The sequence below is a fragment of the Pseudophryne corroboree genome, chromosome 9, assembly GCF_028390025.1.
Source record: "Pseudophryne corroboree isolate aPseCor3 chromosome 9, aPseCor3.hap2, whole genome shotgun sequence".
Classification (NCBI taxonomy): domain Eukaryota; kingdom Metazoa; phylum Chordata; class Amphibia; order Anura; family Myobatrachidae; genus Pseudophryne; species Pseudophryne corroboree.
This window is the reverse complement of record NC_086452.1, coordinates 156,600,973-156,626,461: the sequence shown is the minus strand read 5'-3', so window position 1 is coordinate 156,626,461 and position 25,489 is coordinate 156,600,973. Positions and strand designations below refer to the sequence as shown.

At 43.7% G+C, this 25,489-nt stretch overlaps 1 protein-coding gene across 1 annotated transcript in view; it reads right to left on the bottom strand.

Moving 5' to 3' along the window:
• Window positions 1–25,489, bottom strand: part of DIPK1A (divergent protein kinase domain 1A) — a 293,300-nt gene that overhangs the window by 199,249 nt on the left and 68,562 nt on the right. The gene's annotated exons all lie outside the window — the stretch shown is intronic.

The following is a 25,489-nucleotide window of genomic DNA, read 5'->3' as shown; positions in this document are numbered from 1 at the left end:
TATAGAAGGAAATATATACATATTGCTTTCTGGTTTAAATAGGATATTGTAACTTGGCTGTGATGATTGTTGGGTGTTAGTGTTGGTGCCCTGTGGAATCTGTGATGGTAGCTGGGATCTTGTTAATCATAAATACCACCATGCAGTACTTTTGAATATGTGCTGGTAGCAATGGCAGGCTGATACTTGTGAGTACCTGGTGGTCTGGTCTTGTGATAACTCATATGCTCTGGTTATTGAGATACTGAAGTTGTTTGGGGTGTGAAATTATGAGATGGTTCTAGGAAGTTGGATTACATTGTGAAAGGTGTTTTAGATGGTTTGGAATTGTAAAATCAGAACATATGCATTGTTTTGAGGCTTGGACATTTTGGAAGAAAATGGAGTCTTGTGTTTTCTGCTATGTGATTGTGGTTTAGTATAGAGTGCCATGTGTTTGGACCTGCAAATCTAAAATGGCTGCTGCTGGATGTCTTCCCCTCCCCCTTTCAGCCATGTGGTGTGGTCTTTGGAATCAAGTGGAGGTTTCTCAAAATGGAGTCTAGCTTCCATCCCATGCTGTATTCAGCATTGACTAACTGCGCAGCGATTGTCTCTCACATGTGTAGTTTTATCTGCAACCATGTTGTCTCTTATTTAATGTTATCATGAGCCATTTCTCTCTATCTCTCTCTTCTTCTCTTCCCCTTCCATTTTCCCATAAATAGTAATTGTATTGTATTGTATTTCTTGTGTAGTTATCTGGTTAGGTAGTCTCTGTTATATTGTAGTGTATCATTTGTACTGTTATCCCCTTTTACAAGTATATTAGATATAATACAGTTAATAGGCTTTGGAACCTAAACCAGTATCTGTGTATTTTCTATAGTGTTAAGTGTTCACTTGAGCGTCGGTGACGCTCAAGCAGCTTTGTAGTTAGTCAGGTTACACAAGGTTGCATTTACACCCTGTACTCACATTAAGGTATTCAGTGTATTTCATTGGTATAAGGTTTTAACATTAAGGTATAGTGTTGTGAGCGTCTGCATCGCTGGTGACCTCCTCGTGGTCTCGAGCGTAAGCTACGCCATAGCGAATCATTACCCTAGACATAACCAATAACGTGTCCTGTGATCACTGGGCCGTGAGCGAACGTGACGCTTGAGCGTCTCGCCTACGGCTGAGCGATCGCTACGCCAATAGCGTACCATTACGGTACTTCTTGAACAAACAGCGTACAGTGGTGTTCTTAGCTTCATAAAGGGTTGTTTATACGACAAGGAATTTAGCATTGTCAATTGCGGGCTCGTCCTATACTTCTCACATCTGCACTAGGTAGATCAGCAGACATTATCCCCCAGCAAAGGGTGGGAGATGGTCTCATAGTGCTGGCGGGACGTCTGCTTCGCTTAGATAAAGAGTGCTGAAGGAACCCGGTAACCGGAAGTAAGAACAAAACGCTTGTGTCTTTTTAAAACTGTTTATTTTTCTTTTGTCTTGCGTACGCATACATACCTGCATTTCTTTTCACTTGTGTATTTCATTTTTCGTATATCACTATTCCTGTTTGCCAATTTTATAGTTGATAGAAAGTGCTAAAAAGAGATTTGCTGTTATTTCATAGTAGAGGTAATAGTTAAAGTATAGAACAAACACACGGTTTGTCTGAGATACAAGGCAGTCAGTGTGGATTGCGGTAGATGATCAGGGATCACCTACATTGATAAATAAATATATTGTGTTACGGTGGATCCTTTGCATTGCGTACACGTGTCGCTAACAAAGACTAGCGTACGCAATCCAAAAGGCAGACGCACGCAGCGTTCATTACGCAACGTAGCGTCCGGTTACGCCCACGTAGCTCAAGTTGTGATAAAGTGAAGTAACGCAAAGGCGATAAGTAACGCACAGCGGTAGATAACGCGACGCGGAAAATAACGCAAGTCTATTTTTGGAGAATCTGAAATTTAGTTTAACAGATCCTGCTCCTAATTGGTAACACTGTTGGGCTAAAGACAAATTTCTGCGCAGAAATAGACATAGAAACAAAGTGTACATGTGTTGAGTGAGTGTGTTTATACAATTTTAAAGGTGGAACCACAAGGAAAGCCGGGTACTCGTCAAGGGACATACGTGTAAGTGACATATACGGTGGCTAGGGAGGCATCCCTGGTTAAATAATATTTGAGCATTAGAGTATAGCGGACCATAAGGTAACAAGACCAGGAGGTCATAAGGTAACAAGACCAGGAGGTCATAAGGTAACAAGACCAGGAGGTCATAAGGTAACAGACCAGGAGGTCATAAGGTAACAGACCAGGAGGTCATAAGGTAACAGACCAGGAGGTCATAAGGTAACAGGTAAAATAGACAAAGAGGTCCGCTATAAAAGTCCAGTGGCACAACGCCTGGGGTGTTGGTGCAGAACCCATATAGGCCATACAAGCTCTTGCTGAAGGAATCGCGGCCGGAAACATCGATTCCATTGATCTTTCAGTACATGACAAGTAGTGCTTATGTACTGAACGATTGGACCGCACGTAATTGTGTGCAGTAGTTAGTAATCTGACCTAATACCATTAGAGTAAAGTGGTCACAAACGCTATTTGTACATTCTGACGTGATTTGTGTAATTTTTTATTTTTGGAAGGGAAGTTCGCTGGTCACTCAGGAACTATCTAACAACCCCAACTTTACTGGAAAGAGTAAGTGTCCTTCGGGTAACCCTCATATGTTCCAGTAAACAGAAGGTTCACAGGGGCCCTGGGTTGGGTACAGCAGCTCTGGCTACAGTGATTGCAGCACAGGCCAACGTGGGCGAGAAGTAAGTGGGGTACTTGATAAACCACCACCGCCGGCCTGCCCAAGGACATCTTGGTTTGTTTGTAAGGGTTCGCTGAAAGCCTTGATATTCAAGGAGGAATAGGCAACGCCTGCAGATTATGGGGGCCATTTGTTCAGGTAGGGGGCGATCAACCTCGGTTCGGGTTGATTCAGAGAACCGATCCATCGGGTCGGCACGATATGTGAAATATGGAAATCACGCTGAAGTTTTATGTGATGAATGGGAGAGAATGACTGTACAAGACAGGGACAAATTCCCAAGAATAGGTAGCTTCAGTCCAGTAGTGTTACAAAATTTAAGGAGGAGGATAAGTCTCGTTGAACCAACGAAGAGACAAAATAAACATTATGAATATTTACAGTTATGGCAACAGGAAAGTGAATTACAAAAAGAGTCTATTGACTTTTCTGACTCTTATCTTGAGGGGAGAGACATGGCAGCAGGAGAGGAGTTGATTGCGGAGAGAAAAGCACAAAAGTGGAACAATAAAAAACGCTCTTAGCAACTGTAATATAGATTATAAGAATAAGTGTAATAAATGTAACTATGATTATTGTAATACTGTTGAATGTACAACTATTAACCTGTGCAAGTTGCCCCCCATGTCAAACCTCCCTCAGGAATACAAACAAGACAGTGAGCCCAGGACGATGTCAGCACCTCTTCCAGCAACCATCACAAAAGCCATCCAGGTGGACACGACCAAATTGGTAAAGGCAATAATCGAACCCCCTAACGGAGGGTCAGGTGAGGTCGTGTCCACAGGTACGTACAATGTTTCATATCACGCACAAACAGAGGTACCCCATATTGTAAGACCAACACAAGATGATGTAACTGAGCTCGATCTGGCCAGGGTGATCTCAGTCCCCAATGGGAAGACTGACGATCAGGGAATCATTCCCGTCAAGGACAGTGCAATGCGCTGTCTCTTGTCCCGGACCGAATTGAGATCAATTATGTCCGAATTTCCTGATCCTGGGAAAAATCTAGCCAAATGCCAAAGGTTTATTAAAGAACTAGGAAACGCCACAGAACCCACCAACAAAGAGTGGCGGACAGTGCTGAGGGCATGTTTGCCCTCCAGGGTTGACCCTGAAAAATTCATTGCTGATTGTAAATTAAACATGGAGGTACCTTGTATGGAGGAACACAATCAGGAATGTATTAGGCAGATTAACCGACAGTTAGGAATATATTTCCCAGCTGCTGTCAAGTGGAATGACATTTTTTCCATAAGGCAAAACGAAAGGGAAAATGTTTCTAATTATTTCAATCGAGCACTGCAAATAATGGCTAGAAACACTGGGATCGCAGACATCAAGACAAATGCACAACATAAAGGAATAGCGGTTAAGGTATTGATGGATGGTTTAAAAGATGAATTAAAGACAAGGGTACAGACCACCAACCCAAACTGGAGAGATATCTCGGTGACCGCACTAAGAGAGGCCGTCATCAATCATGATCAGAATATCACCAGATACAGAGAGTCACAAAGAGATAAGTTAATGGCAGCAAATATTCAGGCCCAAACCACAAGACCACCCCAACAAAAGCCACACACCCCTGCGAGAAATCCAGATATGAAAGTCTGTTACAGTTGTCATAAAAAGGGACACATTGCAAAAGATTGTAGGTCAAGAGAAAAACAACACCATAATCATAAAAACCAAAGAATCAGGGAAGTACAGGGGAAACGATTGATGATGATGAGCATCCGAGCGTTTGAGGAGGCATCAAATCAACCAAAACCTCAGGTCATTGACACGTGGAGGAAGCCCAGGATTTGTTACCATTGTAGAAGAGAAGGGCATTATACCAACAACTGTAATAACCCACATAAAGTTAGACCCCCTAGACCAAGAAATGAGCAAAATTACAACACACACCATTATAATCAGGGATCACATAGGCAGGAAAGGTGATTATTAGGAATGGAGGCAAGCCTGAGGTAACGGTTAATAAAGTGGGAGGTCATTCACTGGAGACACAGGAATGACCAGGTTGAACGTTGTAAATGTATTTGTGAAAAATGTTTTTTTCTCTCTCTCTCTCTCTCTCTATCCCCATCTCTGACGAGTATTGGTAAGAATTCACACATTGCATATCCACTTGGTCCTTGCAGAAGTCTACCAAACCCCAGCATGACCTCCGCCACAATGTATTTCTGGCCAGATACAGACAGTGGAGTAATGCAGGTGCTGGTGGGGAGGGACTGCTCAAGGAGACCATTAGACACATAGATATGACAGCCTAATAAGTCTGACAATGTTTTTCTAATGCTAACAATGTTTTCTTAATGTTGACAATGTTTAAAAATGTTTTGTTTCTCTTTTCTCATTGGTGGTTATTGTCGAGTTATGTAATGTATATATGCACATGAATTGTTCTCTATCTCTTTTGTTTTTTTGTTGTCTCTCTCTTCCCACTCATGTTTCCATGGTTTAAAGATGGTATGTCATCCCTCAGTTGGACCAATGGTAATGCCAGATTTTTTCTCCTTACAGAAAGATCGCCGGTTAGGAAGGAATATTGCATCACCAGAATGTTCGTTTGGAAGACTGAGAGACAGCACCTTTGAGAGGACAGCAGAACAAGAAGAACAACAAGACGAGAGAACTTATTATCGTAACAAGTTCTCTCCCCCTCAAACTGTTTTCTTATACCCCCTTTACAAATTTCTTCTTTTCTCCTCCTGTAAGATGGACTTGCCCCAAGAGACTGTGATATGGATTTTCCCGTTAACCATGATGTTGACCAGAGCAGTCTGTTTCGGTGAGAGTACCAGTGAGGTCGAGAAAGGATCCAGAAAGGTCCTGATGACTGAGACGGAGGTGTAAATTTCCAATAGCAACCCAATCACCAAGCAAAGGCGAGTACCGGGCACGATCTAACAACCATGTTATCTGTAAACATTTTCTTTGAAGGATTGTTAGTTCAAAAAGAAAAACTGTATCTGTAGGCTCTGTGACAATGGTTGAAGATGGATGCATAAAGAAATGCCAATCCAGTCTTAATATCCATATGGACCGGCATCCATTGAGTGACTATCACTCCTTAGTGGGTAGTGTGTTAAATAAAACTGATTGTTGGATATGCTCTCAAGTACCTCAGGGTCATAGTAAATCAGGGCTAGTACCATTTCCTTTAACATTAGGGGAGGTACTTGAGCTAAAGGGTGGGAGACCGGTGGACCGGAGGTTTAACATCTCCAGCCCTCCTAGTTTGAAGCTCCACCAATACCATGTGGATAGGTCCCTATTATGTTTTAACATCTCCAATCCCCGAAAGCCGGGAAATTGGGAAGTGTCATGGAGCAACCTAACCATGACCTTTTCGCATAGAGCAGATAGAATGCCTACAGATACAGAGCTTGTACGCCACATAGCCAGTAGAGGATGACGCATATTTCATATGCGGGAGAAAGGCGTATGAGCGGCTTGCCCCAAACTCTGAAGGATTGTGTTGTATTGGAAAAGTACTACCTGAGGTAATGAGTCTAAGGAGTGAGGAAACTGTAATTAACCTGGATTTGGTATATGACCCAATGATAGAAACCATGATGTGATGAAAATGCGATTATACGGTCCGTTTCTTTCACCTGTTTTTCTGCTTTTCTCCAAGATACAAAGACCCCCTTGGACGAGGAAGCTGACGAGACGAGATGTATACAGACAACAGACAAGCACCAAAGATGAAGTTTTGACCACTTGAGAAATGGACACTTGATGAACTTTGCCATGGATCCCCAGTTTCCCTAGTACTTTTAAACTCACGCTAGCCCAACATTTTTTTGTAAATCCGATGGCTCTGACAAAGCTATTTGCTCATGCCCAAGGAGCAATACAGCGCAAAGAAGACGACTCTCAACAGATACCGAACACAACTTCAACGACAGATGTACATTTCCCTGACATAGAATATCATTGCATTTTCCGTAAGTGTTCTTTATCTTCATCTCTACAACCCTCAGGTAATGACACACATAGTCGATAGGGAATACAGGCACAGATATCAGCAACCACATACCTCCCCCATTCATGTATCATCAACTAAAATGTGCTCCCCCATTTTGTTACAACCACAGCCGAAATGAGCTCGGTAAAGTTTGACAGCCCATCCACAGACCCTTAGTACGGGATAAGAAGGAATTCAAATGTATACTTCGCAATACCTCGAAGCTTGATGTACAACACGTACGGCACGATGATACATGACCCCCCAAACATGGATTCATACACACATGCTTCTGCTATCTCACTAGGTCATACCCTCTTCACATCTTCTCCTCTCTCCTCCCTTACCCAACCATGGAAATGTATTAACCCCTGACATATATTTTTCTCTTTTTGAAATGTTTTAGGAAGTGGCAGTTATTGGTGACTGCCAAAGGGTGGACTGTCAAAGTCAAAAATATTACATAGAGAGACCATATAAACTGCACACATATAAGTCGCTATACTTGCAAATATGCGCAGCGAGCACAGCAATATATGGAAACACACGCATTTGCTCGGACATGGCACAGAGATGGATTCGGCACTTGTTTCATACAGTACATGGTTATAATAATGAACAGCACCAGACATCATGGAGATTTAGAATTGGCTAATGAATTAATGTCATGGATGTGTATCATTCGAACCGAACCAGATAAACACATCATGTTTGGTATTGAAGCAAGCAGAATCAGGTGTGGGTTAGTTTGAGGCCTGTTGTGTTGTTGTGGGACATTGCAGCGGATAGATATGATTATATGTATAAAAGCTAAGATCATATTGTTAGAACAATATGATGCTCAAGACAACCTTTTACTAAGTTTTCAGGGCTGAACCTGATTAACATATACAAAGAGAATGGTGACTCAATACAAAGGAGAAAGAAAGACCCCTCCCCCAGGTACTGTTCAAACAGGAAGGTAGTGGTCAGGTGTGGCCTCAGAGAACAGATGTAATGTAGCTACACTCACAGACACACACACAGCTACCTGGCACCAAGCAGCATGGCGGCTGAATCCCCAGGACATCTTCCAAACTAAAGGCTAAGTATATAATCACATGGCTATAGAAGGAAATATAGACATATTGCTTTCTGGTTTAAATAGGATATTGTAACTTGGCTGTGATGATTGTTGGGTGTTAGTGTTGGTGCCCTGTGGAATCTGTGATGGTAGCTGGGATCTTGTTAATCATAAATACCACCATGCAGTACTTTTGAATATGTGCTGGTAGCAATGGCAGGCTGATACTTGTGAGTACCTGGTGGTCTGGTCTTGTGATAACTCATATGCTCTGGTTATTGAGATACTGAAGTTGTTTGGGGTGTGAAATTATGAGATGGTTCTAGGAAGTTGGATTACATTGTGAAAGGTGTTTTAGATGGTTTGGAATTGTAAAATCAGAACATATGCATTGTTTTGAGGCTTGGACATTTTGGAAGAAAATGGAGTCTTGTGTTTTCTGCTATGTGATTGTGGTTTAGTATAGAGTGCCATGTGTTTGGACCTGCAAATCTAAAATGGCTGCTGCTGGATGTCTTCCCCTCCCCCTTTCAGCCATGTGGTGTGGTCTTTGGAATCAAGTGGAGGTTTCTCAAAATGGAGTCTAGCTTCCATCCCATGCTGTATTCAGCATTGACTAACTGCGCAGCGATTGTCTCTCACATGTGTAGTTTTATCTGCAACCATGTTGTCTCTTATTTAATGTTATCATGAGCCATTTCTCTCTATCTCTCTCTTCTTCTCTTCCCCTTCCATTTTCCCATAAATAGTAATTGTATTGTATTGTATTTCTTGTGTAGTTATCTGGTTAGGTAGTCTCTGTTATATTGTAGTGTATCATTTGTACTGTTATCCCCTTTTACAAGTATATTAGATATAATACAGTTAATAGGCTTTGGAACCTAAACCAGTATCTGTGTATTTTCTATAGTGTTAAGTGTTCACTTGAGCGTCGGTGACGCTCAAGCAGCTTTGTAGTTAGTCAGGTTACACAAGGTTGCATTTACACCCTGTACTCACATTAAGGTATTCAGTGTATTTCATTGGTATAAGGTTTTAACATTAAGGTATAGTGTTGTGAGCGTCTGCATCGCTGGTGACCTCCTCGTGGTCTCGAGCGTAAGCTACGCCATAGCGAATCATTACCCTAGACATAACCAATAACGTGTCCTGTGATCACTGGGCCGTGAGCGAACGTGACGCTTGAGCGTCTCGCCTACGGCTGAGCGATCGCTACGCCAATAGCGTACCATTACGGTACTTCTTGAACAAACAGCGTACAGTGGTGTTCTTAGCTTCATAAAGGGTTGTTTATACGACAAGGAATTTAGCATTGTCACTACCACATCCTTGAATTGCCCATAACCGCAGGCACATCAGGTGCCCCTCCACTCTGCTGCGTCTGGTGACCAGAAGTCAGCAGTGAGCAATGTAAGCCATGGCACATGTGCAGGGATAACATCTCTAAAGGTGGCACAGGACAGAGGTGTTCAGCACTAAATTAGGTCCTTGGGCCTAGAGGAATTTAACAGGTTTCACCAAGTAGGACCATTCATGTTCACAGTGACATATGACCACAATGTGCTGCACAGTGGCCATTAGGTCAGAGCAGAATCAAAACCAACATGACCGTCCACCATACATTGGAATTTAACAATGTTTTTATCGAAAGACCGGCTTTTCAAGACCATAAACATTTTCACACCACTTACAACATCCTTAGCACCCCTAAAATGTATATCTCAATAAAAGCAGACTTTAATTAAAACAAGATATCCCAAAGTCAAAGTACGTGCTGCAGGATATCAGTAAATTTAATGAAGTTAAACTACTATTTGATGCTATACCGTCTAATGTGATTATATACAGATGTAAAACATTACAACATGTATTAATGTCATATTCAAAATATTTCATAACTCCTAAAAAGGACATGTCCATTTTTGCAGGTACTGTAGCAAATACACGGTCAAGTCACATTAATATGACCACCAGCTAATAGCAAGAGTAACCGCCGTGTGCAGAGTGACCGCCGTGTGCAGAATGACCGCCGTGTGCAGCACGGACAGCAGCTAGACGGGCTGAACTATTATTTCAGACAAACGTCTGGTAGCCCCCAGGTTAATTTTGAGCTGTTCAACTGTAGCGCATCGGTCGGCCCACATGCACCTTCGTAGCAGATGTTCACCTCTCAATCAATAGCGTGTGGTGCTCCTCAGTTTCCACGCCGGTTATTCACAATGGTGGCATCTGTCCAGTGACGGATACACCTTCACCACAGCAGCACGCAAACAGTTCACATACTGCGCTGTTTCAGAAATTCTGCCACTCTTGGCCCAAAAGCTGATAATCATCCCTTTTTGCAACTCGGATAAATCGCCCATTTTACACATGAGACAACGAGTGATTTGTGTGCAGACTGCCTATTGCCCACCGTATATACCCACCAAGCCAGTGCACGACATGTGACGTACTTCACGGGCTACGCGCAGTCAACGTCAAATGTTAGTATGAGGCTTTCCTCCCTCGGGCAAGGGTGTAGCTACCAAAGGTGCAGGAAGTGCAGCTGCTATGGGGCCCAGAGCTGAGAGGGGCCCACTTTGGGTGATATGTAGGGGCCCTTACAAGCCTTTGCCTTGGGGTCTTCAATATATCTAGTAATGCCCCTTGACTTGATTATGGTAATGTGGTATAAAATGAACAAGAGGGCATTATAATGTTTCATAATCTGAACTGGGAATCTGTAATGTGGCACAATATGAAGTGGGGGCACTATAGAGTGGCATAATATGAACTGGGCACACTGCATGTCATAATGTGAATTGGGGTCATCGTGTCGGATAACTTGTACTGGTGGCCCTACAAAGAACTAGGGCACTACTATGGTTCATAAAATAAACTAAGGCACTACCATACCCTCCAACTGTACCAGTTTGGCAGGTACAGTACCTTTTTTTTAATGGTTTTTACCGATTTTTGGCTCTCCAAAGATCCATTGAAAGTATAGGAAAATGGGCATGACCACACACCCTTTACCCGTGGCCAAGCCCCCTTTCCTTATTTGTTCCGATTTTTATGTTTAAAATGTTGGAGGGTATGCACTACTATGGTTCAGAAAGTGAGCTATTGCAATATTATGGGGTATCCGTTTGGATAGCCGACAGTCATTAGGTCGACCACTATTGGTCGACATTAACATGGTCGACACGGACACATGAAAAGGTTGACATGCGTTTTTCACATCTTTTTTCTTTTGTGGAACTTTTCCATACTTTACAATCCACGTGGACTACGATTGGGAACGGTAACCTGTGCCGGCTGCAGCGGTAGCAGAGCTAGGCACCTTGCCCGAAGCATGGCGAGCGAAGCGAGCCATGCTAGGGGACGTGGTGCACTAATTGGGGTTCCCCGTCACTTTACACAGAAAACAACACCAAAAAAGTTTTAAAAAACTCATGTCGACCTTTCCATGTGTCGACCATTTGTCCATGTCGATCATGCCAATGTCGACCAATAGTGGTCGACCTAATCACTGTCGACCATAACATGGTCGACCATTCATACCGGAACCATATTATGGGGCTTAAAAATAACAATTGCTGTGGACAGGTGTCTCTAGAAGTATTAGGACAGGGGCCCTTCAAAATGTTGCTATGGGACCCACAATGTTCTGGCTATGCCCCTGCTCTCGGGAACAATTCTTCCTCGTTACCTGAAGCCAGAGCTGCAACAAAACAATTCATGCGAGTTACCTTGGGGAGAAGGTGTCAGACCATGCCTGTTCCACATATCACAATGGTTTTCGTTTGTTTCAAAGTGAAGTGTAAGCATTGAAAACAGTGTTTTGCTAGGAAAGGTTACAACATGCCTCTGGCAAAACTTTACTGCACCAGGGATATTCCCACTCGTGGCGGGCCTGCCGACATAACATATGTAACCCCCAGGATGATATACCGGCAGATGGGATGCCAGCTATCAGTATACAGACAGCGGCATTTTCGTCTGCCGGAATACCGGCAGCGAGTCCCCTTGCGAGCTCACCACTTTCACCACGCTGGGAGCTTCGCTCACCACAGGTTCTATTCCCACTCGGTTGGTGGCGTGGACCCACCAACCAAGTTGGGATTAGGTTCGGGTGTCGGTATACTGGCCGTCAACAATATATTGGATGTCAGGTTTCCGGCATCAGTCTCCTGAACGCCGGGATCCCGACCGCTGGCATTTTGACTGCATCCCCTTTCGTGAATAATTGAGCACTCAACCTGTTTGGTTTTTCAACAAAAACCACTGTGGCGCTCTCAGAACAATGGATTTATAGGTTAAGTCATTAATTGTAAAATAAACGGAACATACTTTGAAAGTAATATAAAGCATACGCGATTTCTTATACTGCCTTCACAAGTGCTGGATGCTGGTCACATCTTACACAGTACAGTGCTGACTATGCCATGTCCTTGTGCTTACTGCTGATCAGAGTTACAGTTACGAAGCAGCACTTTGCAAAGTCACAGTGTCTTTGGCAATTTCGACCGCTGGATTTAAAGTGTCAATAAGTTTAAATAGAAAGCACATCTGGTTTTCTATGTAATATTATTACTACCCCTTTAAGGGCTAGAATCCCGGCTGCTGTGAAAAGCCTCACTTCATAAACTTGCCCTTGGTGCGAGATTCTGTATCACCAGCCCACATGGTAACAATACCAGGAGGTACAGTATGTATGAGTGTATTTTCACAAGGTAAACAAAATTCTTAGTGTATTTAAAAATGAACACGACTTCGCTCATATTTCATTTTCAAATAAATCCTGATAAGCTTATGTTTGAACTAGCGTTATATATATTCACTTCTCAAAGCTATTTATGACCCCTCATTTATGGCTTACACACAAGGCCCTAAACACTCTGGTTCTCACCCTGCACTATGCATGTCTGCAGCGCACTGCCACTCAGTCAGGGACTCTGACCCTTTCTGTACACACTCCCAGTGACTGCTACTGTTTGTAACCATCATGCACTCACGCTGGGCATACACGGTCAGATAAAATGTCTTTTAAAACCGACAGACATTTTATCCAACTAGCTTAAAACCCATCATCTGAACATACACTGTGGGAAATTGGGAGATGTATCAAAGCTTGGAGAGAGAGAAATTGGAGAGTTATAAAGTACTTACCAGTCAGAGTTATAAAGTACTTACCAGTTATAAAGTACTTACCAGTAACATTGTGCTGTGCAGAGCAGGGGGAGAGATGTGTGCTGAGCGGTCTATGTTAAGATCGCTCAGCACACATCTCTCCTGTCAGTACCCCCCTTTAAGGTCCCAATACATCAGGAAGCAGTTTCACAGATTCCCCTAGCTGACAGCATTGGCCATAGATGATCGGTGATATGCCTGGGAATCAGGAAACCTAAACATGTTAAAAATTCCTGATATGCTGACCGTTTTCAGTCTGGATCGGGGAATTTGGATTTTTAAACAAGTTTAATATTCCCGGTTCCCCAACTTGGATTTCAGGACTGGGAAATCTACCGCTGATGTATGGGGGCCATAACAGTGTATAGCCATATCATCTGCTTTCCTCCTCCCCCACCCGGTTAGGAAACATTTCCCCGTTCCTCCCGCATCTGGTAACGCATACACTGCCAGATGCGGACGAGCAATGATTGGATCAGTCAGGCATGTTGGATGGTTTTTGATGGTTGACCTTCCGATCACCACTGAACGGCCTGCTGCCATATACTAAACATAATGTGCGGATCGGGCAAATAACTTTAATATTTTACATTTGTTTTATACAATTGTACTTTCTCTGCGAGGTGACATTTAAGCTGGACATGCACGATTGGATAAAATACCTGTCAGACTGACAGCCATTTTATCTGACACTGACAATCCCCGGGACATACACTATGAAATATCTCACAGTGTATGTCACGTGATATCGACGCTCCACCCCCAGGGAGGAGACATTTCCCATGTGAAGGAACAGGGGAAATGTTCATCAGTCAGCCGCACAGGGCATACACTGATAGATGCAGCCGACATGACATTTGAAAATCTCTCATCGGAGGGACATACTGGACGATCCGGCATGCCCGAACGATCTATATTTTCAGGTCGGTTGGTCACATAAACTCTGCAATTATCTGGTCGATCTGCTGATATCGGGCAGGTGGGACAGATAATTGTAGCGTATATGCACAGCATTAATGGTACCTTATAAATAAAAGATAACAGTAATAATACTAAAGACATGGTTGTGTTATGTTCACACTACAGTATCACTTCCATTGATACATAATTATGCTGGTTGTTATTATTTCAATTGTAAACTCTTTGACACAAACACCTATAATCCTAATTTTCTGCTGGTTTCATTTTTTTTTTTTTTACTTCAATATTACATTGTTTATTTCTTGTACTTGTATAATGCTTCATGTATAGACGTTAACCACACACACACAAACATATATGTATATATGGGATGCGGTTATGTGACCGGCGGTCGGGAGGCTGGACCCTGAACACTGAATAGCCCGCCTGTCGGCATGCCGACCAACAGGGATTATTCACACTCGTGGGTGTCCACGACACCCATCGAGTGGGAATAGAACCTGTGGCAAGAGCACCGAACCACCGAGTCAGCCTGAATTTTGATCCCATAATAACATAGAAACAGAGAATTTGACTGCAGATAAGAACCACTTGACCCATCTAGTCTGCCCATGTACACTTACACGCACTAGGATTAATTTATGTTTGGAGCCAGTTAACCTACCAGTATATTTTTTGGGATTCTGGGAGGAAACCGGAGTACATGGAACATGGAAGAAATTCATGCAAGCACGGGGAGAAAATACAAACTCCATACAGTTAAGGTCATGGTGGGAATATATATATAAACAATAAATTTGAACTGAAGCCAAGTTGAGAGCAATTCACTCGCACCTGTGCTTGCGTTTGGACAGCGTAACTGGACAGTCCCAAGTACGTTTGCAGGTGAATATGCACATTTATTCCAGTGCACGCAAGTAGGGAGCAATTAAGCCCTGCTTGAGTCAACTCTAAATCAGTCCTATAATGTTTTCCTTTAGTCCCAATTCACTATGGGTAGCCAAACTGATGTCACTGACACAGAGAATAGGTCGGCGACTTGATCCAGATATGGACAATGTAACAAAATGTTGGCTGGCCAAGGTATTTTTATATACATTTTCACTATGATTTGCTTCTGATAAAACCTTTGTCCTCTATTTATCTTGTTCCTGTATTTCCATTTTATGTAGCACCAGTTTATGAGGACTGAGATTATTTATGCAAGTTACATTGATACTCACTAGTACTAACTGTGTATTTACTGTATACTGTACCTTAGGACAGGCCACACGGTCTATAAAAAAAAACAGTATCCACGTTACTAACTGCAGTTTTATGCTTTGATGCTCATGGAGTCTTTCCCTTTTTCAAATGCAATTAAAGAAAATTCAGCAATCAATTGCTTAATCTACTATATATTCTGTGACTCTTTTTCATAAACATCCCTGAAAGTTTCTCTTACCCAATAATAATACTCCTGGCTGAATCATCAGCCACCAGTTTGTCTTTTTCCCATTCCAGCGCCAACTCCCCACACCCATCCATTCTCCATATCCCTGAATGTGTTCACAAATGTACAGTATTCTTAGGACACTTTTTATTCAAATACATATGTCTACGGTTTGCTTGTCATATTTTACATAAATTGATGCGTTCATACAAAAGAGAGTAAAGGCACGTCCCTTGCATATAGAGTAACAATAATGAAGTATTGGGAGTAACATTACCTCAGTTCCAAGTAATGCAGAGGATTACACGTTAACTGCCAACATCAGGTTTGGCCATTACTAAATTGTTGGCAAACAGACTGCACCCTTGGAAAACTATGTAGTTGTATGAAGTAGGCCACACTGCAACATGTACAGCGTAGGTCCCTGTGGTCTGAAAAGCTAATTTACACAAATCCATGTTACGGTGCACTGAACAATGTCAGAGATATCATTACCACAACCTAACAGGCTTACCAGAATGTTTATGAAATATCAGCATTTTCTAAGGAGCGTAGCTTAATGGAAATATAAATAGTGTAATCCTATGCTATATGTATGTTCATATAAGGTTACAGGTGTTGAGAACAAGCCAGGAAACCTTACAATCTAATGGGGGGTACACACGGAGAGATCCGTGCTTTAAATCTAAGCAATCTGACTAGATTGCTTAGAAGTATAGAACGGATCTCTCGTGTGTATGCCCCCCAGCGATAGCGATGCGCGGGGCTATCACCGGTGCATGCAGGCTCAATCTAGCAGGTCGCTCACTTCAGCGCTGTGCGAAGTGAGCGGCCTCCCCCTCCCACCCCCTTGCTCAGCACACATCGCGCTGAGGGGCAGATGTATTAAGCCTGGAGAAGTGATAAAGCAGTGATAAGTGCAAGGTGATAACCAGGGCTTAAAGTGGTCCTGGAGAGGTGGGGGAACTCATCTTCCCCACAACCCCTCCCCCTTAGCGCGCTCGTAGGCGCGCGTGCCGCAAAAAAAGGGTGTGGTTTCATAAGGAAGGGGCGTGGCCACACAAAAGTACCCCAAATTCAAAGTAATGCCTCACTGTAGCACAATCTTATTCACATTGCCCGCCCCACATGCTTACAGAATGCCCCCAGTAGTGCTCACCATTAAATAAGTAAACATATATATATATCTCATGTTTCTCCAGCAGAACTCAATAAGGACAAGAGTCGGCTTTAGTGACTAAAGCCAACTCTTGTCCTTATTGTGTGCCGCTGGAGAAACATGTATGCCTAAATAATGATAAAGAAAGCACACTCACTCACATGACCTGACGGCGGGCGCAGCAGGAGAAGGGCACAGGAATGTGCAGCAATAAATGTAGGGCACGTGTGGGGGGTGCGCACACCTATGATCCTATGCATGTGTGCGGGGGGACCCACTGTCACGGGCTCCGGCGGTCCCATTACGCTGTGCTGCGGGGAGACAGATTTGCCGGTCCCAGTATCCGTATAGGGGAAGGGGCTGCGCTTTTGAATCTAGCGCCGATTGCGCACCAATCACGTATCGCGGACTGTTAGCCAATGAGAAACTGCCACTAGGCAGCTTCTCATTGGCTGGCGGTCCGCGAGCCGTGATTGGCTCACGCCAGCTTTTGAAATAGCCGCCCCTTCTTTTAATTGGATCTGCAGCTGGTCCGCGAGCCGGGATTGGCTGGCGGACGCTGCAAACTTTACAATGCAGCCGTGACCTGATGCTGTGGCCGGACGGAGGCGGAACTGGTTCCGCCTGCAATTAGAGGTGACGGAACGCAGTTCCGCCCCGTTCCGGCCCACTTTAACCCCTGGTGATAACACACCAGCCAGTCACCTCCTAACTGTCAATTTAAAGATTGGAGCTGATTGGCTGGTGCATTATCACCTTGCACTTATCACTGCTTTATCACTTCTCCGGGCTTAATACATCTGCCCCTGAGTGCTGAGCAGGGGGGAGAGATGTGTGCTGAGCGGTCTGTGATAGGTCGCTCAGCACACATCTCTAGGTGTGTACCCCCCTTATGACCGTGGTGGACAATTAGACTTTTTCAGGACTCTAGTCATCTTATCTGTACAATAGTCAATAGGCGTACATTGATTAGACAGCTGCTTTTTTCTACTCACCATCAGACAAGGGTTTAGGCCATGTTCCAGCGCTTCTTTTTTAAGGGGATATGTATCCAACTTTCAAGAGTGATAAATTGGAGACGTTGTCCACAGTATCCTATCAGCGTTTAGCTATCATTTATCTTGCACAGGCTATGAAATGACAGTTAAAATCTGTTCAGTTGCTATGGGCAGCTTCTCCACTTTATCCCTGGAAGGTTTGATACATCTCTCACATAGAGGGGGCGTTTCAATTGTTTTAGAGAGTGCCCCATTGCGCCGTATTGCTTATCACTTTAGAAGATGGGCAATATGCAATTGCTGTTCTGGTGCTGGGCATCCATTTCTTTTTTCACACTAGTCCAAATAGACCGGAAAGCGGCTAAACCCATCTAAACTATTCAGAATAACAGAGAAAATGTGAGCAAAGCCCGACTTTTCACACATTTCTGCTCGCCCACTCATGAGGGGGGGCGGGGGTGAAGGGTGCAGAAATGCTGGGCACCCACTGTATTCGCACCTGTACAGAGCATCAATTGACTTGCCCTGTTGTGTGCAGGGCACCCAAAAGACGATGAACTATTGTAACCAAAGAGCTCAAAGTCCAGCCCCTGGGAAGCTGTAGGTTAGGGCGGTGTGAGGATTGCATTGTAGTCAATTCACATGAACTGCACATAATGCAAAAAAAGGAAAGAGAGGCGCCCGTATCTTACAACCTTGGTGAACTTCCAGATGCCGCACAATATGGAAGAATGGGGAAGCTGTCAATCCCCAAAAATTAACAGTAACAAGATAAAAGAACCAAAACGTGCGCAAAAGGAAGAGCCAAACTAAAAATATATTGATCTATTTTATTAAATAGTAATTGTAGTTATTAAAAAATATTCAATTCAAATATATATTCCTCGGAGTGACCACAGTAGGATATTACAAATGAATTTAAAATAAATAAAACAACATAATCATAAAATATATTACCAACTAGTTGTTCTCATATATGATTAATATTCTAAAGGATCAATAATGGATACAGATATATATAATCCTGAAGAACAATGGCTGGCCAGCCTTAATTAATACTTAATAAATTGTGCACAAATAGGATGTATCAAAAGATCGAATAGAAAAATGAAAGATTGTTGTCTAGAAGATATCATATAATTTGCATAGATGGTAAGAGCTCAGGATTCTTCCAACAACAGTCTAAAATAATAATAGTTAGCCGTTATATATGTATCCAAAAGTCTCGTGAGGGAATTAACCTCATACGGCTGCTGATGTAATTGCTAAATGTTGGAGCTAATGAATAGACACCAGTCCCGTCTTTTAGACCAAAAACTAATGGAAGTCTCGGTAAAAGCACCTAGCCTTAGGCAGCTGTTTAATGTGGGCAGCCAATGCCGTGATAATGCAGTCCCGCAACAAGATGATAAATGTGAACAAAAAATACTGGAACAAAGTCCCGAATGACTCAAATAGCACCTAGCCCAACGAGGCCATATATGTGGGTAGCTATAATGACGGGATAATGTATAAATGAATAAACCCCGTATCACTCGTAGCAGTCTCACCCGTGCCAGTGAATGCAATAGCCGTCCGTCCGGCCGGATGTTCACCGGACCTCCGCCGTTACCAATCCACAAGCCGTTCAGTGCTGCACTGCCTGGGTGCTCCTCCGACAGTGCAGCTGGGTAATCCTTTAGGCTGGGATGTTAAAGAGGAAAATAACTGTGGCGGTTATGGGCAGGTTAGGGCTGTTGGTGATGTCCGTTCGTCTCCCAATCGCAGAGAGATGGTGTATAACCGTGGATCACTCCAGAGCCGTTCAACCTTATTTTAAATTCATTTGTAATATCCTACTGTGGTCACTCCGAGGAATATATATTTGAATTGAATATTTTTTAATAACTACAATTACTATTTAATAAAATAGATCAATATATTTTTAGTTTGGCTCTTCCTTTTGCGCACGTTTTGGTTCTTTTATCTTGTTACTGCACATAATGCACAATGTCCACATGTCTGAGACATGGTGAAATAGGTGGTATGGAGGCACTGTGTGAGCAGCATGGAAAAACACCAAGTTCTGTGGATTCACAAGAAGAAAAAAGAACAGATCATAGAAGAGAATATGTCCTGTAATGTCAACTGATTCTGGCACTACAAAGACAGCCATCCCTACTGAGACATATACAGATGGGTCCACATTTATCTTGACCTTAAATAGGATTACCTGAGACTGGCCAATCAGAGTTAATCCCATGCTGTATTGTTCTCTGTATTGTATTGCAGCTGAGAACAATAGATGAAGGGTTTATGCTAATAAATCATGTTGTGCCTAGGCGCAGAAAACTAGTCAAGATAACCGTGGACCCATCTGTACCAACCACAAGAGGGGAAACTCTGCTCCTTAAGTGTTGGGCAAAAGGGTTAAAGACTTATTTGGCCACATAAATTGATGTTTAAATTGGAGGCAATCCAGCATTTCCCCCAGATCACTATCAGCGTCACTGAGGCCTGTGGTCAGGAAAAAGACTTAATTTATGAACATGTCGAATGATGATTCTAAGACACCAGTCATTGAAGAGACATCTGTTTTTGTCCAACTAGCCAATATTTTGCTGTTGTTACAGCATGTATGACCAGCGTCAAAAACCAAACTGAACAACGAATGATACGGAAAACACTAAATTTTATTGATTTTCCACCTTCTTTCCATAAGCTTTCTGACTCACACTTGCTTCTGTTTCCTACAGTCTATGCTCGATTCAATTCGATGACAGTTGAATAGCGCAGGGAATTAGTTCCCGACGCTATTTAATACAGCACAGTGTAAGTCAGAAAATGGCCATTCTTCCGGACTACACAGGGTGTTTTGTCGGGAGAACAGGCATTATCGAACTTAAGTGCCTGGCGCGCTGCTGTTTCTGCCGCGCTAAGGGCAGAGATCAGCATAGCGCCGACACTTTTGTCGGATTTATGCTCGCGTCTCTCTGGGGGTGCGAGAAGAAATCCCAGCTTTGGGTGTCACATGGTGATGTATTGAATAGCACCGGGAGATAATTCCTGGCGCTATTCAACTGTCATCGAATTGAATAGAGTCCATATGTTTTTCCAGTCTGTACTTTTGTCAGTCAGCTCTACTTATTCATTGCTGTGTAATTGTCATAGCAATATTTCCAGCACATTTTGTCCCCATGTATATATTGGATGGCTGTCCTATTCATTTACATATTAGATAGAGAGAGATGCATGTAAACATCATATTTACGTGCAGATTTTTAGCTTGTTACATTGCAAGACGCGTCCAACTATAAAAGTAGTATTCACAACAGCCTTAGCTTAATTTCCGTCAATTATTAATACACATAAATGTGCAAAAACAAAAATAAACTACTGAGAATATGTTTTGCCCTTTAATCTTACCGCATTTGTTTTTTTTTGTTTTTTAAAGACTGTTTATTGAGAGATTTTAGTAAGATACAAAATATAAACAGGTGGGGGGAGGGGGGACAAAAGAGAAGGGAAAGAAGGGAACAAGGGGAGCAAGGGGAAGTACTGCAATACATAATACAATATTTGTGAGGACAAAAGCAAGAGGCAATGACAGTAGATCATCATAATGTACGCAAAGACGAGTAAACCCAACTAACGAGATAACTCTGAGTACAACAGGCAGAGGCAATTATAGATGAAAGAATAGTATTAGTAAAACATCAAACTGCTTCAATAACCACATGTCAGCGGGGGAGGGGCACCGTGATATGCTAACCAGGGGGCCCAGGATTCAATAAAAGAGGATGCTTTAAATTCGACTATACTGGACAGGAACTCCATGTGATACGTATCACATATAGCAGTGGAAATAGCCGCTATAGAGGGGACTGTTTGGGATTTCCAATGGCGAGCAATTTTACATTTCGTAGCATTTAGAATATGCCAAATCAGTTTCTGATAGGGTTTTGTAGTCCCAGGAATATGCCTGCGGAATAGGAAAATAAGAGGGGGAGAAAGGCATGTCAACCTCAGTAACTCGCAGTATCAATCTTCGGACAACTTTCCAGATCGGAACTAATTTGGGACAGTCCCAAAATATATGGAGCAGAGTGCCTCTGGATCCGCCTCCTCTCCAGCACAAGTCTGAAGAGGTAGGGGAAAATAAGATTTTACTTACCGGTAAATCTATTTCTCGTAGTCCGTAGTGGATGCTGGGGACTCCGTAAGGACCATGGGGATAGACGGGCTCCGGAGGAGACATGGGCACTTTAAGAAAGAATTTAGGTTCTGGTGTGCACTGGCTCCTCCCTCTATGCCACTCCTCCAGACCTCAGTTAGAGAAACTGTGCCCAGAAGAGCTGACAGTACAAGGAAAGGATTTTGGTAATCCAGGGCAAGATTCATACCAGCCACACCAATCACACCGTATAACATGTGATAACAACCAGTTAACAGTATGACAAATAACAGAGCATCAGGTCAAACCCTGATGCAACGATAACTTAACCCTTATTGAAGCAATAACTATATACAAATATTGCAGAAGAAGTCCGCACTTGGGACGGGCGCCCAGCATCCACTACGGACTACGAGAAATCAGGATTTTGGTACTTACCGATAAATCCCTTTCTCCGATTCCACAGGGGCCACTGGAGTGTAGTTACAATGGGGAGATAGTAGGTGGTATTGGTAGCTGGCACTTTAAAAATTCTCACACTGTGGCTAGCTCCTCCCCTACTATCTCCCCTCCAAGCCAGTCTACGTTAAACTGTGCCCGAGGAGAGCTGTAATAAACAAACCGTAAGGTAGAGGAGGTTAACGACGCCCTGTAAACCAGGCGAACACAAACTAAACCTGGAACAGAACCTGACAAAAAACCAGGCTAGCCTGAACCCAACAAGCAGTCATATGGTGATCTGCAATCGTTAATCAAACAAAAATCAGGAGAAACAGCGCTGGGCGGGCGTCCAGTGGCCCCTGTGGAATCGGAGAAAGGGATTTATCGGTAAGTACCAAAATCCTGATTTCTCCTTCATCCACTAGGGGCCACTGGAGTGTAGTTACAATGGGGACGTCCCAGAGCTCCCAAAAAACGGGTGGGAAAGCGCTGAGAGTCCTGTAAAAACTGCTCGGCCAAACAGTGATGCAGAGGCCGTAAAAGTGTCAAACTTGTAGAATTTGACAAAACGAATGTCGGTTTGACCAAGTAGCCGCCCGACAAAATATTCATGGAGACCCCGCGGGCGGCTGCCCACGAAGGTCTTACAATGCGCGTAAAGCGCGCTGAATTGGAAAACGGAGGTTCCCTAGTAACCGCCAAGAAGACTGTCTGATGATCAGATGTATCCAACTGTCCAGCATATGCTGGGGCCCCGGCTATTTAGTACGGGAGCATCGTCCAGAGCAAAGAAGAAAAAACACTTCATCGAATAGCCTGAGACCTCTGTAGAGAGAGTTGACGAGCCCTGACAACATTCAGAGAGGATTGAAAACCACTAGTGTCAGATTTATATGAAAAATGGACCTCCCCTCTGGAAGAAACGACCGCTGAGGCCGAAGCCGAGCCCGGGGAGTTGCCAATAGAGTACTCCCTGAACAAGAGGCCGAACTTACGGCCGCTAGGCTAATCTCATTTGGAAGAAAAGCGAAAAAGGCAGAGACCTAAAATTCCGGTCAGTGTGGTTTGAAGCGCAGCGGAGCAAAAAACCTCCCAGAGAAACCAAAGATGAATGGTAACTGGAAGAAGGGGGAAAAACCCCCTTTTATCTTCATTATGTTCCATAAAGTTTTCCCAAAGTGGCAAAAGCGAGAAGAGGTAATAGACTTCTGAAATCGGAGCCCAGTAGGCCTAACCGAACTAGGGAACTCCTCCCTTCTGAGGTCTCGTGAACAGTCACACGGGTAACCGAAACTAGTGTAAAATTGAACAAGGAGAAAAAAAAAAAAAAAAAAAAAAAAAAAAAAAAAAAGGAGCCTGTTGAAGTAGACAGTCCCGTCGAGGTAGGAGCCAAGGCTCCTCTACTGACAACAGGCGTATCTGTATCTTCAAGTCATGCGTGGCCCAACCAGCGCCACCGAGAGGACTAGCACGCATAATCCCCTCCTGTGTTACTGAACATGAAGTAGAAATAGAAAAGGAGGCAGGATAGAATAACCAGAAAACTCCCCGGAGCCCTGAGGGCCTCCACGGCTACTGCCGTCCGAGAGTAATAAAGGGTTAAAGAGTCAGTCAGAACGCCCTGAGGTCGATCCGAAATCTCCGCCCACAGCGGACCAGCTGACAAAACTCCGGGGCATGTTCCCTCACCCAGGAGTCTGACCTGGTGGCTTGATCTGGAAACAAGATTGTTGTCCCCCGTTCCGAGAGGAATGGAGGCGACCACTCATTACGTCGCAACTTGACTGAAGAAATAGAGTCTCTGGTGCCGAGGAATGAAAAAACCTCTGACGGACCGTGTTGAGAAACGTCTATGCGGAGCATAAATTGGATCTGTGTCGAATCAGAAGCTCGTGGATCCTCCGGATATTCAGAAGCCACCTAATGTACAGAGTGGGATAGTAGCAGTAAATTGTCCCATTAGGGAACCAACGTCACCCACTGCCCTTGAAAAAGAGTTATTCTGTTATCTTCCTAAACTCTGTGGGAGCGGAAGAGAGAAGAGTAAAGGACTTACAGTGAAAATGAGAATCCTGTTAAGGGGGAATCTGAGAAAAGCCTGTCCAACGGAAATCAGTAAACAGGCATCTCTGAAGACAAGGGACACGTAAAACTCCCTTTCTTGTTTAAACTAGCAATCACAGACTAAAAGGATTGTAAGGCCAGAATAGGCCTGTCCGAGCCACTTGGCTTCGGAACGTGAAAAGAAAACAAAGGCCTGAGAACTGTCCTAATTCAAATGATATGTGTAAAACAGGGATCAACACCCTTTGCGGTTAGAAACCTATGGAGCGCAGCCTGCAGTATGACTCTCTTGTCATCGTAAATCAGCCGACCCATGCCGAGGGACTCCTGAGACGGTTGTAACCGCCCAAGCCTTCTCCCATCGACCTGCGCCTACCCTGGGACCCTGCAGGTGTAATGGGTGTATAGGATGACATAAAATCAGACTGGACTGAGGATGTTGAACCTCTGCTTCAGCCTTTTTACCCTGAGAACCCCTGGCGACGAAGATATCACCCGTGTGGAGTCAAAAACCTGAAAGGGCACGAAACAATATCAATTGATCCTGATGCGAAGCATCCTGTAACCTAGAGGACAATTGTTCCCCAACCTACCTGCTCCGGATACGGTAGAACCATGCTGCCGCATATGTCGATGGATCCCTGAGCAAGGTTGCCTCAGGAAAACGGCGGCTTGATGGACCGGCGATACACCGAGGTGTATACCCTAGAGAGGTTCTGATACCATCTCCTGCCATCTGCGGGGAAAAGATAGGAAAACAAACCCTGTTTGATACCTGATATTGTGTATTCGGGTGTCTGTCGGCCGCCTACCGGAGCCTGCCCAGCTCATCCGAAACTGAACCAGTCGCTGTCATTTTCGTCAATGGCGTGGAACCCTGATGGACTTGACGTGTCCTCCTCCTTTACCTGCAGTATCAGATGAACTGCTGTATTATGTACCTGTATATTCTGAGACACTGGTTCAGATCCACAGAAAACAGACATCAGTAATGCATGGAATGTTAGCAAAGTTTCTTTTTGGAAAGGTGTGTTTGGTCCCGCTGTGATTTGATCCTGTGACCTTGGAAACCAAAGTCCAAGGGCTTACCTGATGAGCTATTGTCTGGTTAATAGTGACATTACCTGCATCATTGATCAAACAGGGGTGTGCAGGTGCGTGGAGGGCGAAGCAGATGGCTCCGCCGCATACTTCACACCTAAGAGGGAATTCTTCGACTATCCCAGGAGAGACAAACGAAAGGAGAAAAGGTGGGTTAAATAAACAGAGCCCTACGTAAGGTCTGCACTATAATGTGTAGTG